The sequence below is a fragment of the Leiobunum rupestre genome, chromosome 2 (genome assembly GCF_980474605.1).
Source record: "Leiobunum rupestre chromosome 2, qqLeiRupe1.1.hap1, whole genome shotgun sequence".
In the NCBI taxonomy this organism is placed as follows: Eukaryota; Metazoa; Arthropoda; class Arachnida; order Opiliones; family Sclerosomatidae; genus Leiobunum; species Leiobunum rupestre.
The window spans coordinates 4,939,340-4,956,877 of NC_143385.1; positions in this window are offsets into that span (position 1 = coordinate 4,939,340).

The following is a 17,538-nucleotide window of genomic DNA, read 5'->3' on the forward strand; positions in this document are numbered from 1 at the left end:
CTGAGAAACAAATTAGTTACCCATTTTCAGTTGTCATATCTCATTTAAGAATTTAACTCTAGAGTGAAATTTAAAAAAAGAACTTGTTTTAAAAAATTAACTTTTCATTCATTAAAAGTAATAATTTATTTTAAAGAAAAACAAACTTACATTTAATATGGACAGCTAGGCCTACTTTCCACAGATCACAACGTTAGTAAAGAAAAATGTTAGTTCGTAAAGACACGGCCAACTTTGATTTCTCGCGCATCTCTCGCGCTACAGCGGCCATCTCATTCGTTGACGTTTCTGTGTTAACCTATGAGCAAAAGATGTGTAGGACGTCAGCGCCCCTAGCGGATTATTTTTTTTAGTATAGGTTTTACATTGAAGACAATATAACCACCGAGCGTGGCGCTGACCTCCTACACATTATAGTACAGTTTATAGGGGGAAAATCCTTTCTCGCGGAATTTCGACGAATGTGTTGGCCGTAGTAGCGCGAACAGCGCGTGATCAAAGTTGGCCGTGGTAAAGACGACAAAATATCCCCTGGCGGGAAAAATAATACTTGCAAAATTTAGACGATTGGGATGGCCGCTATGGCGCGACAGCGAGCGACAATCAAAGTTGGCCGTGTACGAGCAAACCAAAAGCAACATTTGAAATTAACGGTGGAAACCAAAGCAGCATTTGAAATAAACGGTGGACACTTTAAACGAATAATCGAGTTGGAAGAGAAAAGAATGGTAAATAAAATTTAAATGCTCTTTTTATTCACTTATTTTGTTAGGTGAAAAATATAAAATTAGTAGTCATTTGTTCAATTGGACAATAACTTAACAGTTAACCCTAGGCGACATACCCGGCCTAGGCTTACAATCATTTTGTCTGCTTTGGCTTTGGCAACATGCATGCAGGCAGGAATGAGGCCCAATTTAAACTAGAAGTTTTGCTTGTTACCATAGTTTTAAAGGTTTTTTTCGTGCATCTAGTAACATTTATAATAATTTTATATTTGAGGTGTTTTTTCCAATTGCTTTTAAACATACGTTTTGGGCTTAAGAATACTTGTTGAGTGTATTCAAAGTGTAGTTTAAGGGTATTTGCCTGTTAAAAAGGATCAAAATACACCATGTAAAGCCTCGATTACACTTCAAAATTTCTTAATCCTAATTAGCTGTAAACAAAACCTTGCCCAACAAATTGCATAGTGCGGAAACAAATAATTGTGTGTTGGTATCATGAATTGTAAAACTATCATATTCACACTTCGCAATTATAAATTGTTTACAACTGTTGGGGAAAATTAACTATCGGTGGATGGAATAAACTCGCAAAATAATAATTGCTAAACTGTTTATTAAATTAATAATTATTCTAAAACAAAACAAAACGGTACATGTTGTCTTCTAGGAGGAGAGAGAAACAACTAATAAATGATTTTTCTCCAATACGCTTTATATACGACGTTTGGTGGAGTTTCAAGGATCCATCTGATCTCTTTTCCAACTCCACTCCTAATATCTTTCGTATGGGTCCTAAATTCTTCATATCATATATTCCTGACAAGCGTTTATATATGTCTTGCAGAGTTTCTTTACTTATTCCCAAGACTATCAGATCATCTACGTACACCAATATAATGGCTCTGAATGGTACGTAATAGACGCAATTGGTACTCAATAACTTGGAAAATCCTAGATCACTAAACTTTTTATCGAGCTCTTGATACCAATGGCGACCGCTCTGCTGCAGACCATATAGAGCTTTCTGCAACTTCAGACAATAAGTACTTGAGTCACGCTGTTCATATCCGGGAATCTGTTTCATGTAGATGTCTCGATCTAATCTACCATAAAGGTATGCGTTTTTGACATCAAAGTGATTATGAACCCATCCAAACGAAATGACAAATAAAGTGATGAACAATCGGATTAGTGAAAAATTTACTACGGGTGAAAATGTTTCGTCATAATCCACACCCTCAGTTTGGCTAAACCCTTGTGCAACAAGTCTTGCCTTGTAACGAATAATCATGTCATTGTGGTCTCTTTTCACCGTATAAACCCACCGACAACCAATGATATGTCTATCTAATGGCTTCTCTACCACTTCCGCCACTGCTCTTATCATTCAGAGTTTCTACTTCTTCGTCCATGGCTATTCTCCAGTTGCTCGCCTGAGGGGAACGCAGTGCCTCTTTGTACGTTTTTGGTATTTCGCACTCCATACAGTTAGCCTCGAAAACTTCTGCGACGTCATCGTCTGTGACTGTTGATATTAGAGATGATGTGGCTACATTCTTCTTACTGAAATCGAATGCATCTATATTATGGGGCAGATTATTCTTCCTGAGATGTTCCAACACCTCGGGTTTAGATCGAAACCTGACTCCTTTGCTGTCGCGATAATAGACATCAATTTGACCCTTGGTCTTCCCGGACTGACGGACAACGATTTTCCGCCTCCATCCCACCGGTATAGTATCACTTGGCAGATCATTCCGTGCCGCTGGTTCTGGTATAGCATCCATTTGCTCTTCTACCTCTTCAGCCCTATGCTCGTCACCTTGTGGGCTCTCATCATCATCATCATCATCATCATCATCTATATCTTCGGTAGGCCAACGAACCATTGTACCATCGCTACTTTCGGGATCTCTTGCGTAGGTTATTCCTAATTTTCCTTCATCAAAATTGACATGCTTTGTTTCCACCACCTTCTGTTCGTCTGGATACAGAATACGATACCCACGAGTTTGATATGCATAGCCGACTAAGACGCCCAATTCCGCTCTACGATGTAATTTGCTGTCACGTTTCTGCTTCGGAATATGGACGAATGCCAAGCATCCAATTGTTTTCAAATGATTAGCGCTGGGTCTTCTACCGGTTAAATGTTCATACGGGACTTTATCGCCAAGTTGAGAATGACGCAAACGGTTTTTCAAATAAAACGCTGTACAGACCACTTCAGCCCAATAACGTGGATGCAACTTTGCGTCATCAAGCAATGATCGTACCAAGTCCAACAGAGTCCGATTGATCCGTTCCGCAACGCCATTCATGGCTGGAAAATAGATATTAGTTCTTTGATGTTGAATACCAGACTTGTCGCATAAACTCTTAAAATGCCCTGCGCAGTATTCCAGCCCATTGTCTGTCCTCAATTTCTTGATTTTTCTGCTAAATCGGTTTTCTACTTCATTTTTAAATCTTTCAAAACATGTGAATGCTTCGCTCTTCTTGGTCATTATGTAAAGCCAAACGTAACGACTACAGTCATCCACAAAAGTTATATAGTAAGTGGCTCCCCCGGCCGATGGTATAGGTGAGGGCCCCCATACGTCAGAATGAATTAAATCGAGAATACCTTTGCTCCGGACATCTCCCATACTGACATGACTACTCTTTGTACTTTTGTTTAGCCTGCAGGCCAGACAGGTATCCAGGTCTCCCGATATATTCAATCCTCGAAGCATTTCCTTTTGTGCCATGAACTTTAAATCGCCTTCGTTTACGTGACCGAGACGATTGTGCCATCGATTTATGTCGGATTGGGACTGTCTCAGTGCTGATACATTATACTCAAAGTACTGCTCCCCCGGCTTGGTAGCTCGTTCCATGATGACTCTGGCTTGACGTAGAACATAAAAATTATCTATTGACAAAGGCGCTTCAAAAATAGATTGACCATTTCCCTTATAAGCTGTATACTTTGATTTATAGATAATACCCTTGTATCCCGCCTGGTCAATTAATCTGCCGGAAATCAAATTTCGTTTCATACCAGGGGTGAAAACCACATCTTTCAAATGTAATACAGCTTCATTAGGTTCTTCTAGTTGGATCTCTATGTCGCCGACTCCTTCTATTCTGGTTTTATCCTCGCCACAAACTGCATCTGCCTTTGATTCTTTAAATGTCATAAACCACTCCCGACGGTTACAAAAGTGGTGCGTGGCCGCAGAGTCCATCACCCAATCGTCCGAAACTGTAGCTGAACAATGCGCTGCTGCAAGAAGAACATATTTATCAGGTCTATCTGTTTTTATCCCTTTATGATTTTTCATATATCTCTGACGACTCTCTTTTACGCTTTGGGTGTCACGCTGTTCTCCATTTCCGCTACTAACTTTTCTCCTCCAACACTCTGCCGCTTTATGACCGATTCGATTGCAGTTGTAACAAGCTCCTGGAAACCTTTCCCGCTGATGGTCATTATTATATGCTTGAGTTTGTTTAGCCCTTCCATCGTCCGACCTTACACTGGTCTGTGTAATAAGGACATGTGTGTTTTGTTCAATACCTCTATTCTTCTCCAACTGACGACTGTATTTACCAATAAGCTTTGTCTTAATATTTTCTGGTACAAAATCCCCTGCACTCCATTGATAAATTTGTTGTACCAAGGGTTCATAAACTTCGGGCAACGACGAAATTAATTGGTATGCTATTTCTTTGTCAGCGACCGTTTCACCAGCTTCAACTAACTGATTCTTAACTTGATATAGACGGCCGATATAAGCAGGCATGCTTTCACCAGCCCGATATTCTATAGAGTAAAACTCTTTACGTAAAACAGCTATGCGTGCTCTTGATACGGGTTCGAACGCCCTCTTTAAACTATTCCAAACTTCGACTGGCGTAGTAGCTTCTGCTATGATACTTCGCAGGTCAGGTAATATTCCCAAAGCTATGACTGAATAAGCCTTTGATACACGTAACTTATATTTCGCTACCACGTCTACAGACGCTGTTGAAGCTGGTGGGAGTTCAGTGTCATCCACAATTTCCCAAAGACCTCTATCCCTCAAAACCATTTGCATTTCGTATTTCCAATTTCCATAATTGATATGATTCAATTTTTCTACTTGCCCAACCAGGCCTATTCCATCCGCCATCTTGAAAAACGTCTTTCATAGACCACGCTGACTGTTAAGTCTTAACACGCATCTCCATAAATTCCAGAACCACGCTGACTGTTACCACATGTTGGGGAAAATTAACTATCGGTGGATGGAATAAACTCGCAATATAATAATTGCTAAACTGTTTATTAAATTAATAATTATTCTAAAACAAAACAAAACTGTACATGTTGTCTTCTAGGAGGAGAGAGAAACAACTAATAAATGAGTAGACGGAAAAACAGGGCTGCCAACCAAAATCGTTATAAGTTCAGTTCTACCAGTTCTAATCAGTTCGAGTTATGGCAAATAAATAAATAAATTACATTAACTAATAATTGTTAAGCGCAAACGCCCTTTTATGGCTGTTGTCATCTCTTTATATTAATTATAATTAAGGTTGGGTTTGAAGGTGACTTGTTATGTGCAATATTAGCTTTCAACAGCTAAACTGATTTTTTATTTCATTTTAGGAAATTTTTATTACCTGGAATTTATTCCAGAACTAGTTTTTGATTCACGATACTTGTTTATTTACCCTTGCTCCATCCCTGAACCTAAAATTAACTTGAGAAATGATAAGTATAGATTTAAAGGAGTCAAGATGAACAGGTTAATTAGTTTCGTAAATTCAATAATGTAACGAAAATGAAAAAAACTGAAATACAACAGGAATATTTTCATATCAATGAATACTTTCCGAACTCAGAGCCTCTTTTTATAAACTATAACCCCAGTAGCCTGTTACATGGGTCAATAGACCCAGAAGCTCCCATGACTATGGACTGCAAATCCAGTGACCACCCTATCCCCACAGATAGGGACAGTATATATAATACAGGAAGATGATGACAATAATAGCTAAAAAAGTATTTGAGGGAGAGTTTAATTACACATGTTTCTACTGAAGGAACTCCTGCGAGCTGCTTTATAGCAGAACCCAGTTTAAATTATAATAAAAACTAAGCGGACGTTGGGTCTAGTCTTCTGTGGCCATTATTCCGAACTTAATAATATAAGGAGATTGCCAAATTGGCCCAGAAATATTTCAACTAACTTCAAGGAAATATACTTCAAGTTTGAGATTAAATAAAGTTTTTCACCCTGAGCCAAAATTCTAAACATTTTTCTTGAAATATAATTCCAAGTTGTTAAATTAATGTTAGTTTAGGGTAAAATAAGCTTTCATATCAGGAGATGGTCAAATTGGTCCAGAAATATTCCATCTACCTTTAATTTTTATCTTGAAGCGGGACTACATAAACTTGAAGTTGGAGATTAAATAAATTTTTTCACCCTGAGCCAAAATTCTAAACATTTTTCTTGAAATATAATTAAACTTTGTTAAATTAATGTTAGTGTAGGGTAAAATAAGCTTTCATATAAGGATATGGTCAAATTGGTCCAGAAATATTCCATCTACCTTTAATTTTTATCTTGAAGCGGGACTAAATATACTTGAAGTTGGAGATTAAATAAATTTTTTCACCCTGAGCCAAAATTCTAAAATTTTTTCTTGAAATATAATTCCAAGTTGTTAAATTAATGTTAGTTTAGGGTAAAATAAGCAATCATATAAGGAGATGGTCAAATTGGTCCAGAAATATTCCATCTACCTTAAATTTTTATCTTGAAACGGGAGGAAATATACTTGAAGTTGGAGATTAAATAAATCTTTTCACCCTGAGCCAAAATTCGAAACATTTTTCTTCAAATATAATTCCAAGTTCTTAAATTACTGTCAGCTTTGGGTAAAAAATCCAAATTTTACGAATATTTAAAATTTGCCTTTTCCATTTGAAGTAAAATGCAAATTTCTGTGTATATATAATACAGGAAGATAATGACAATAGCTAAACAAATAGTTGAGCGAGGGTTCAATTATAAATAATTATTTTGAAGGAGCTCCTGTGAGCAGAACTCAGTTTAAAATATAATAGAGGATTATATTTTAAGCCGGGTTCTGCTATACAGCAGCTTGCAGGAGCACCTTCAGTAGAAATATTCGTAATTGAACACTCCGTCAACAACTTCTTTGCTTAAAGTTGTTACATAACGTTTAACTCTTTGGGAGTTACAAGTTAGTCATTTAAATTAGTTGATTTTGAAAATATTGTAAGAAAAATATTTTTTGTAAATAAAAATAAAGTTCTTTCTAAGGCATTCTGGTCTTTTTATTTAGAAACTGTCACTACAAACTAAATGGATAGGATTCATTCAACGCGGATAATTTTAATTATAATTATACGTAGATAAAATGGTTAATTAAACGTAGATAAAATTGCTAATTAAACGTGATTTAAAACGTAGATATTTAAGAAAACGTTTTAAATACGTTGTTGTAACGTATGCAATACGTTGGGTTATAAACGTTTCAAATACGTTTATGGTAATAACGTTGATAATTGGTTATTCTTTGTATATAAATTAACGTTTTATTATACGTTACAAAACACCTCTAATCACCGGTCATCGCGCTATGTACTATCAACGTTTACCTTACAGCTTATTATCAACCGTTTAATAACGGTTAATCAACGAGATTTTGCTACCCGGGATTCAGGGTTCTTCCCTCTTTAAAGTGTTAAACTACTCCCCTTATTCCGTTAGGGAGCTTCACCCTCTCCAGTGTAAAATCACTTTATTTAAGGTGTAATATTTACCTTTTCAAGTTTTATAATTAGGACAAGAAACACCCTCAAATAACTTTAGTCATGGTAAAATATAAGACAACCTTTATTTATTTAATGTAATTTTCAGGTAGTTGCGTATTTCGCTTTATCCTTGTTTGGCATTGCAATTTTGTACTCAATATCTTCAACCTTCACGGTTAATTATCAGAAGCAACCATTTTTAAAGAAAACTCAAAACTGTGTGGTGGCAGCGTACGAATACACCTGTGATTTATTATTTGTCTTCTTTTTGGAACGTAAGTCTCATATCTGCAATATTACATTTTTATCAATGTTTTTCCAAATATTTTTTCGAAATGTTTTAAACTAAATTTAAGCTAGTAAATTTAAATCGCTAATATTTTCATTTTATAAAAACGGACCACGTTTGGCCACCTCTTGCACTTTCCATTTCGTTGCTTGTATGTCTCACTTCACCTTATTTACTTCCGTCGCAAATGAATCTTAAACATTATAGAAAATATATTGAAACAAACTTCGTCAATTATTATTGTTAACTGCAATTATTATCGTTAAGTACACTTTACATGACAATAATGAGATATATTTATAATCGTTTATTTTAAATTACTCTAAATAGGTTGGCTTTTAAATTATTTTATTTAAAGCTATTCCAGAACAAAAGGTTTACTTCAAGTTAAGAACTGTTCTAGCTTCTTGGCTTATCGCAATAACAATCATTAATTTCGAAATACTAACCAACATGAATTCCAAATTTTGCGTCACCTCTTTCGAAACGGTAATGGATATCAAAGACCTTTATAGTAAAACTAATTTTATCGTGAAATACATCAGAAATGGAACAGAAGAAAGATTTCTCAAAATAAATGTATGTAGCGGTTTTGAGTCAGGCCTCATCTAGTACAATGCTCTAATTCGTAAAATAAATTTGGTTTAAAAGGTCGACTTTAACCCAGCGTTTCGTTACCTTATAACTAACCTACAACAAGAAAAATGGACCAAAAATGACCTACTCAACGCAGAATATTTCAAGAATATTCCTTCAAATTCAGTGCATATTTTCACGAAGCATTATTTACTTACTCTACTACCATTTTTACTGGAAGAAAAAGAAGACTACAGTGGCGCTAGAAAAATTCAATTTTCGAACCCGATCTATGAAGATTGCTTGGTTATTCCACTGTCTTTCGAAGTTTCAAGGTGTCATGTACTTAAGTCCACATTCGATAATATGTAAGCGATCTATCTTAGTTTATATAAAATTCTATTTATTTGTGCAGTAAATAAAAAAGGATAAAATTGGCTTTCAAAAGGGGTTTCAAAACGTTCTGAGAATTTCGCGATCGCCCTTAGGTTTTTAAATATCCATTAATGATTTTAAATGTTTAGGGTATTCCATAAATGGTTTTAAAAGGGAATAAATACCAATTTTGCGCTAAAATGGCATATATATATATATATATATATATATATATATATATAAAACAGTACATAAACCAACTAGTTATAACACATGGTTGTAAGAACAATGTAGTGTAACCAAACACCGGCGTCAACAAGTAATACAAGTCGTCCTAAGAATAGCCTTAGTCAAATAATATTATATTAAGGTTAAAATTGGAACAAATATGTAAAGATAAAACAATAAAAAAAAAATAAAATTAAAATTCATACCATAAATTTTAAATTTCGCGATGGAATACCTTTATGGAAAATAACAATTATAGTGACACACAGATTAAATTTGGTTATTACACGATTTATAAGTTTACATGGATTCTCGATTACATAAAAAATGTTTATTTCTGTTACAGCTCTGATTGCAATTAAGTGTTAAACATTGCAAAAGTTCTGGGCATTGCGTACGCGAAACAACTGGATTATTCATAAACTGCACGTCTTTTTTCCTTAAAGTTTGATCAATTTTATCCAACTTATATTTTGCCAAAAATTGTTCGTTAGTTATATTACAGTCAGAGTTTACAGAAACAGTGTTACATAAATGGTATAATGTTTTTGGATATTTACTAGTTTCTTTAAATTATTTTTTCAAGTACTACTGTATACAAGTGAGCCATAAGTTTTAATATAAATTTATACAACGCGACAAGGAAGGAGTAGATTCGATTTGCTTAGATATTTTATATGATGCACCTATTAATTTGTTAGCTTTAATTATAGTCCAGTTTATATGTGAAGTAAAAAGTGGTTTTTGGTCAAATAGTACCCCTAAATCCATAACACTTTCTTGTCGATTTAATGTCGAACCATGTAAATCGTAATTATATAGGATTTTATTAGTCTTACGAGTAAAAGAAACTAATATTGTTTTGTTAAGTTAGAAGAAACCACCTATGGACTGTGCGAAGGATGATAAAACTATATATATAGCCCTCTATATATATATATATATATATATATATATATATATATATATATATTTATATAGATCTCTCTCTATATATATTTAAATAGATCTCTCTCTATATATACATGTATTTATTTCTATATATAATACCATATATCTTTATATATATAGCTCTCACTCTATATATATCTATTTCTATATATATTTTTATAAATATATCTATATTTATATATATAGAAATATATCTATATTTATATATATAGAAATATATCTATATTTATATATATATATTTACATATATATTTTTATAAATATATCTATATTTATATATATAGAAATATATCTATATTTATATATATATATTTACATATATATATAGAATAGAACAGAACATAATAGGTTTTATTGTGTCAAAAAACAATACAATTGTACCCGCAAATTGAGCCACATTTGTCTTAATACATTTTTATATGCAAAATTCGAGATAAATGCGTAACAAAGTTGGGCGTGTTAAATTAGATTTATGTTAAGTTCTCGTGTACAAAACTGTTAACATAACTGAATACATAAATACAGAATTAAAAGTGATCAACAAATTTGATTAAAAACTTGTAATGATTGCAAACTACTTCAAAATGGTGTCAGCCAATCAATATCCGAATTAATAATGACAAAACAATATAAAAATCCGCGAAAAAATAGATTAGTGCATAATGCAACTCGTTTTGACATTTTTAATGTTTAGGCTTGGTTTCTCTTTTAGATATAATAGTCGCCAGCCAGATTTCCCGTACGGTACTGATGAGTTCCAAATAGAACGAAACCGGTCTACCGTTGGAATTTCTGGCTATTTTATTTAGTTTTTATGTAGTTTATTACTCGAAGATCTTTTTGATCCGAGATTCGCGTCTTTTGGTTTGCTCGAAGACCTCTTGGTACGAGTTATTAGTAAGTTTTTTAATTTCTTCAAATTTGTTTAGGGTTTAGCACTATATTATCCCTTTTTATTATGGACTAATCTACTTTTTCGCGATTAAAAAGCTTCTTTTCAAATAAATTAGAAAATCTTTGTAGCAATTTTAAATACGTTCTTTAAGCGAGCAGAATTATAGCTTGTACATTTTAAACAATGCTTCCTTTGCGCTTAAATTATTTGCTAACAATTCTGTATTTGTTTAAAGGTTTTATAAAAAATTAAATATTGAAATTATTAAGTTGCCAATGTTGTCACAAGGTGAAAACTAAAAGACTATTTAATGAAATAACGCATTATATTTATTTTCTGAATAATTTAAATAATTTTCATTTCTTGTTATTCCCAGGATATATTCGGCTTTTGAAACCAAATCCTTTTCGTACTTCAGAATGAAAGAGTATTACATCATGGACGAAGTTACATGGCATGTTCCTGCAACAGAAGAAGTGCCATTAGGATTTAAGGAAGTCCAAGAAATTGTCTTGATTTTTGTGTACGGATGCGTCCTGTCAATCTTTGTTCTTTGCCTCGAAATTATAATCAATCTTAAAAACAAATAATTTTACAAAGAAAGATTATCGTAAAAAAATACAATAGATATCTAAAGAGTAGATGTATAATTTTGTAGTGAATATAAACAAATTATAACACACTGAAGATACATGTTTCAGCAAATAGGTATATAAGTGTTTTTATGTCGTTAGAGATATTATAGATTTCCGCTATTACTTACACTGATAATATGCCTGTACAACACAGTAATAATTTAAAACACAGAAAACCCATTTCAAAAAGAGCCAAAAAACGGTTAAATGACCTTTTAGTCAACAAACAATATAAATCGTTATTTAACCGAATAGAGACAGTTCAAGAAATTTGACGTGGCACCTCACTCACCCAGTACGCCAAAAGTGTTAAATAATTTTCATTCTGCCTATGTCGAAACTAGAACCCATAAATGTGCACAGGATTTGCTACTACGACATTGTTCTGATCGACTCTTCACCGATGTTTTGGAATATTCTTGGTCTAAACCCATGCATGCTAAATCTCTCATTCGAAGTTTACGATTGTCACCAGACAATTTGAAAAAAAAAAATAGAAATAAAAACACAATTTCCACCGTAGTGTACAGTTTTTAATTAATTTAGTTCTAAAATGTGAACCGGAACCTTCACTTGGAATACTCGCGCTTCGTCTTTCTGCTAGAGAAAGATTTAAAGGCGGGGCTAAAGTTCAGAAGGTTCCGATTGGAAGGTCTTAGCTTTATCGATTTAGGGGTATACAAGATTAGGCTAAAGCTCTGATTACTTATTGAAATTATGGATTCTGGCTTTACCATAAACCATAAGTGGTATTACTCTAAGTACCCAAGACGCGATGTTCTCTGGGACGTGTTCTCCCCCTTTTCGTGACGTCAGCACGTGAGGTGGTGCAGGGGGGCCGTTGCGAGCGCGAAAAATCCTCGAGAGAATCGAAGAGAGAAAGATTTGAATTTTATTTCTGCTAGTGGCGCCCACTAGTGTGCCAAACGGGAATTAACGGGGCGGAGGGTTAGGCAGGGTTAGGCCGTTTCTCTTGTATAGAAGATTTTGGGGGAAAAAATATTCAAATTAACCCCCTCCCCGCGAATCGAGCCGGGCCTCGGGAATCGAGAGGAAACTCGAGAGACATTCGTTTTTTCTTCCCCTTCGGTTTTCTAGTAACCAAGCACTAAAGCGTAAGCCTACCGCGGCAATGGTTAGCATTCATTTTAGTAGCAGGTATAGATAGTACTATTTTAGAGAGAGAGAGTTTGGCACACGGACAGGCATGGCCCCCATAGAACCCGTTCGAAGTTGGGTAAGAGTAATACCACTTATGCATAAACCCATTTATTATTGAATTTTACAATACAATTCTTTAACTTCTGTAGATTGTTTATACTTTTTTGAAAATGCAAACCAAATTTAAAAACAAACGTACAAAAATATCACCCATTTATTTCATGAAATAATTTCTTGTAATCTCTTTCAAGCAATAAACTCAATCATAGCAATTCATTTTTCTATGTATGTGCTACTGGTGCAGCCAAGACCCAGAAAAGAGGAAGGGTAGGGGACCGACTAAAAATCATATTAGAATTACGCTTTTTCGTTTGCAATTACCTTTTCCTTTTAGTGTCTTGTGTTTAACATGAAGCATTTATAGTAATTTATTACACTTACAATCTTTCCTGTATTTGGTCTTATGTTGAAATTTATGAGTGAAATTAGGTAGTTTTTTAATTCAAAACTTACTTCAACTATTTGATAAAACTATTTATCGAGGACCGCATCGTTGTGCTTACATCTTTACCTAGAACCAATAGGATAGTTAAATAAGCATTGTTTTTCACTGTTTCGATGCTCAACAGTGTAAATATTCGGTTATTTATTTATTTTGACATTCAGTAAAATGTCACTATTAGGTCGTTTCATTGTTTTGTTGACGCTAGGTAATTTGTGCACTTTGAAGGAAATGACAATTCCAGCGTTAGATCGTTCTTTTGACACCGGACTATTTGGGCATTCTGAAAGAAATAACCACTTCTTCAACGTAGTTTACTTATTTTGCGTAATTTGCGTGGCAATTATAGCGTGCCTTTTGGTATTTTCGAGTACTATTGAACCAAATATATTTACTTCGTCAAAACCAAGGAGAGTACCCGAGGTGTTTATTGCCGATTTTGTTCAAAGTCGGCCGTGATGTAGACCTGTATGAGATATGAAATATCCCAAAAGGAGACGTTGCACTACCCATTCGATTTGCCATGGCAACCGAAAATGTTATATATCCTAGGAGTAACAAACACAAGGAGAACGCAGCTGGCATTGGACGAACCTTTACGCTGCACGTTTTACGGAAAGGGGGAAGACAATTTAAAATTTTCCCCTTCCGACGGCAGCAGGCGCTAAAACGTCTAACAATGCAAAATGTACACAAGAAAATGCAATACTTTTGACCGGTTTCGTTCTCCTTGTGTGGGGTGCTGTGTTTGTTCCTCCTAGATATAGAAACTGGAAAAATACAGATCAGAGGAGGAAGGAACACTAAAATTCAGACGATCACAGGTCAGCATGTGCGTTGCTGTTAGCGAGGAAGAATTTTGGCGGTAGAGTTGACAAGAGTCTGGTATTTCAAACGGAAGCAAAAAAAAGTACTCCTGGCATGAGGTTTTGAGGCGTGTGGTGGCAGTTGTTAGGTCACTGGCGGCACAAGGATTACCTTTTAGAGGTTCACCGGAGAGATTTGGATCGAGATACAGTGGAAAATATGTCATGGCCCAGAACCTTTGGCTGAGTGTGGTCCTTTTCTGGACACACATATGAAACGCCAAGTAAACAAAGGATCCGGAACCACATAATACATCTCGTCTACAATATGCGAATAAATTATCAATATCATGGCAGACAAAGTCGTAAGGAAGGTCGTGACTGAGATTAAAGATGCCAAGTATTTTTCCTTCTCTGTCGATTCAACTCCAGACATTTTCCACGTAGATCAACTTTCATTCATAGTTCGAAATGTGCCTGCAGAGGGATGTCCTGTTCAAAGATTTTTGAGATTCAAACAAATATGTGGGTATAAAGCATAAGATTTGACTAACGTCGTTTTTGAGACCTCGGAAAATTACGACTTGGATATCGCCAACTGTCGCGGACAGTCTTATGACAACGCATGCAACATGACGGGTGTATAATCCGGTCTTCAAGCTAGATTAAAACAAGTGGATCTTCTGGCGGTGTGTGTCCCCTGTTCGGCTCACTCACTGAATCTTGTCGGTTCATGTGCTGCTGAATGTCGTGAGGCTGCTTTATCTTTCTTCGGTAATTTACAGCAACTCTACATTTTTTTCTGGGTCTCGACATACAGATGGGAAGTTTTGCTAGCTCAACTGAAGCCAAATCGCAAAGTCAAGAAGAACCTTTCTCAGACAAGATGGGTTGTTCGGGATGATGCCTGCCGTAGACTCTGTAGCTCCTGGAAAGAGATCCTGGCGGCGCTTCAGATTATCGCCAGGGACTCAAGTGAAAACCATCTACGCGTTGTGAGGCTTCAGGTCTTTTTAATACAATCAACACCCTGGAAATGTGCTTACTGGCCCTGCTATGGAGTGATATCCTAGAAATATTTAAAAAAGGAAGCAAGTCTCCGTAATCTGTGAACATTGACCTGGGCACGATCGCTTAACTTTATAGGTCCTTGGTAACGTACCTAGAAGGCATAAGGAAATGAGCGGTGAACAGAACTGCGCAGTCGATATGAAAAGAAAACGTAATTGAAAAGTTCCGTTTGACTAATTAAAGGAAAACAAGATTGAACTCGCCGACGGGGACTGATTCCAAATAACCGTCTACAGCGTCATTAACGACAGGCTGATTGCAGAACTTCACAGACGTAGCTCTGCTTACGAGCATTTAAGTAAAAAGTTTGAATTTCTCACAAAGCTAGTAGCTTTGGAATCTCAAGAGGTCCGTGAAGGGGCACGGAACTTGGAAGCCTTTTACTCGGATGATTTGTACGGTACTTTGGTTAGTTGTGGCTGGAGGGAGAAAAGAGCTTTCGTCACTGGAGCTATACAAGTACATAGAGCTCGGCGAAACAGATAAATTAACCGCTAAAGTTTTGATTAACCATAAAAATTACGATTAACTGTTTATCTATGGATATTATCCACGGCTATATAGCAATTTAACATGTAAAATAATCGTTTTTTCCCGGATAATTTTCGTTTGTGGATAAAAATAAATAAAGTGATTATTTCTTATCCAAACGCCGAGCTCTACAAATACATAATGGGAAAATGTTTTTCGGACATTTTTCCAAGCGTGGTGATAGCGCTCCAAGTGGTATAGTGTACACCTGGGTAAAACTGTACATCAGAACGGTCGTTTTCAGCCCTGAAGAGTGTGAAGAATTCTTTGAGGTCTTCTACCGAAGAGAACAGACTTAATTCACTCTCTGTGTTGTACATATAGTCAGATATAAGGCAGTCTATAGAAAATTATTATTATTATTATTATTATTATTATTATTATTATTATTATTAGCCACGGTCACCGATATTCGGAAAAAAAGTGGCGTGGCATGCATTATCGATGCCAAAACCAAAAATCTTTTGTTTATTGGCAAGCGAAACAAATACTGACTTGAATAAAAAATTTATAATCCTACTCTATCGTGTTATTATCCCCAACTTTAAATTTGTACTTTCACCGGGACCAGACTATTTTCTAATTTCTAAAACTGTTGTGGTAAATCTTTTCATTTGAATTAGAAATAATAAAATATTTTGCGGTCGCGTTTGAGAACTTAATTGTCCGCGCACAAACCTGTGTTGCAGCCAATGGTGATATTATTGAAAATGTTTTGTAAAAATTTATGTGAATAAAATATCTGCATTTAAAAACCAAACGTGTACATTTTTTCAAGTGTGAAAACTCTACTACGTTTGTATTAGACTTGTTCCCTTTTCAATTATCGTTTCAAACAATCGTAATTTGGCTTCACCAACTTGTAAATTTTTCAAGCTCGAATTTTCACTGATAAATAAGTTGTTTTTCGTCGAGTGAACAATTTTTAAGGGTTTTCGATGACGGCCTACAACTTTATAATAGAAATTTTTTATCTCGCACCTAGTGGTCGAAAAATAATTTTTCAAAATTGGTGAAAAACATTACCGAAAACGCTCAAATTTCTCAAACTGATGTCCCCCGGTATAGAGAATTGACCTTCCAAATTTGAAATCGGTACTATAAATAGTTTTTGAAGAAAAAAAACTTTTCCGAGCAAAAAAAAAGACCCTGTATAGCTGAACCTAACGTGGCTTCGCTCACGTCGCAAAAACATTGCAATTCCCATTCTTTGATTTCCCCTTCCGTCAAGTTTGAAATACAGTGTCTTGGAGTTGATATTAGGATTTTCACATCCTTTTATTTTCAAAAATAACTCTTGGTACGTGATCTTGACTTTAATTGAAAAAGATAACAGACTGAGGGGTCGAATATTCTAGCAGTCGACCTAAGCAAGCTTCTTTTTGTGTCTCCGAATTTCGGAATACTATACTTCTTATTAGGGAATCAACTGGAAATCCAAAAGTATCTTCGTCGTTCCAAATGAATCTTAAAATTATTTGACTTTTGGAACCGTTTTATAGTATTTCCTTCTCTTTATTGGGTTCGGGCTCCCAACCGTTTTCTCGAATTCTTTCTCTGACTTTTTCCGAACTTATTCTCACCTTTCTTAGCTTCATTGGGGCCTTTTCCAAGATTTCTATGGCTTCTACGGCAATATAAAAATCTCGTTAAATCGTCTACAAAGATGTCATTGCTAAGAAATTGACAAGTTTAGGGAAACTCTTCCTCGTACCCCTTGACATGAAACTTGATAGTCGCCGCTAGGGGAAAGGGGATCGACGTCACTCCGAACATGACCCTAGTCATCCTGTACATTATCGGTTCTTCGTTTAATTGTGGAGCGAAAGGGTTTGGAATCCAGAGGAAACAAGTAGCATTCCGGTCTTCTGGTGCTACTGTGACTTGCAACAAGGTTTGCTCAATGTCTGCTTTTAAAGCGACTCCTTTCATTCGGAATGTTAGTCAAATTTCGAAAAGATTGAGAGTTAAGT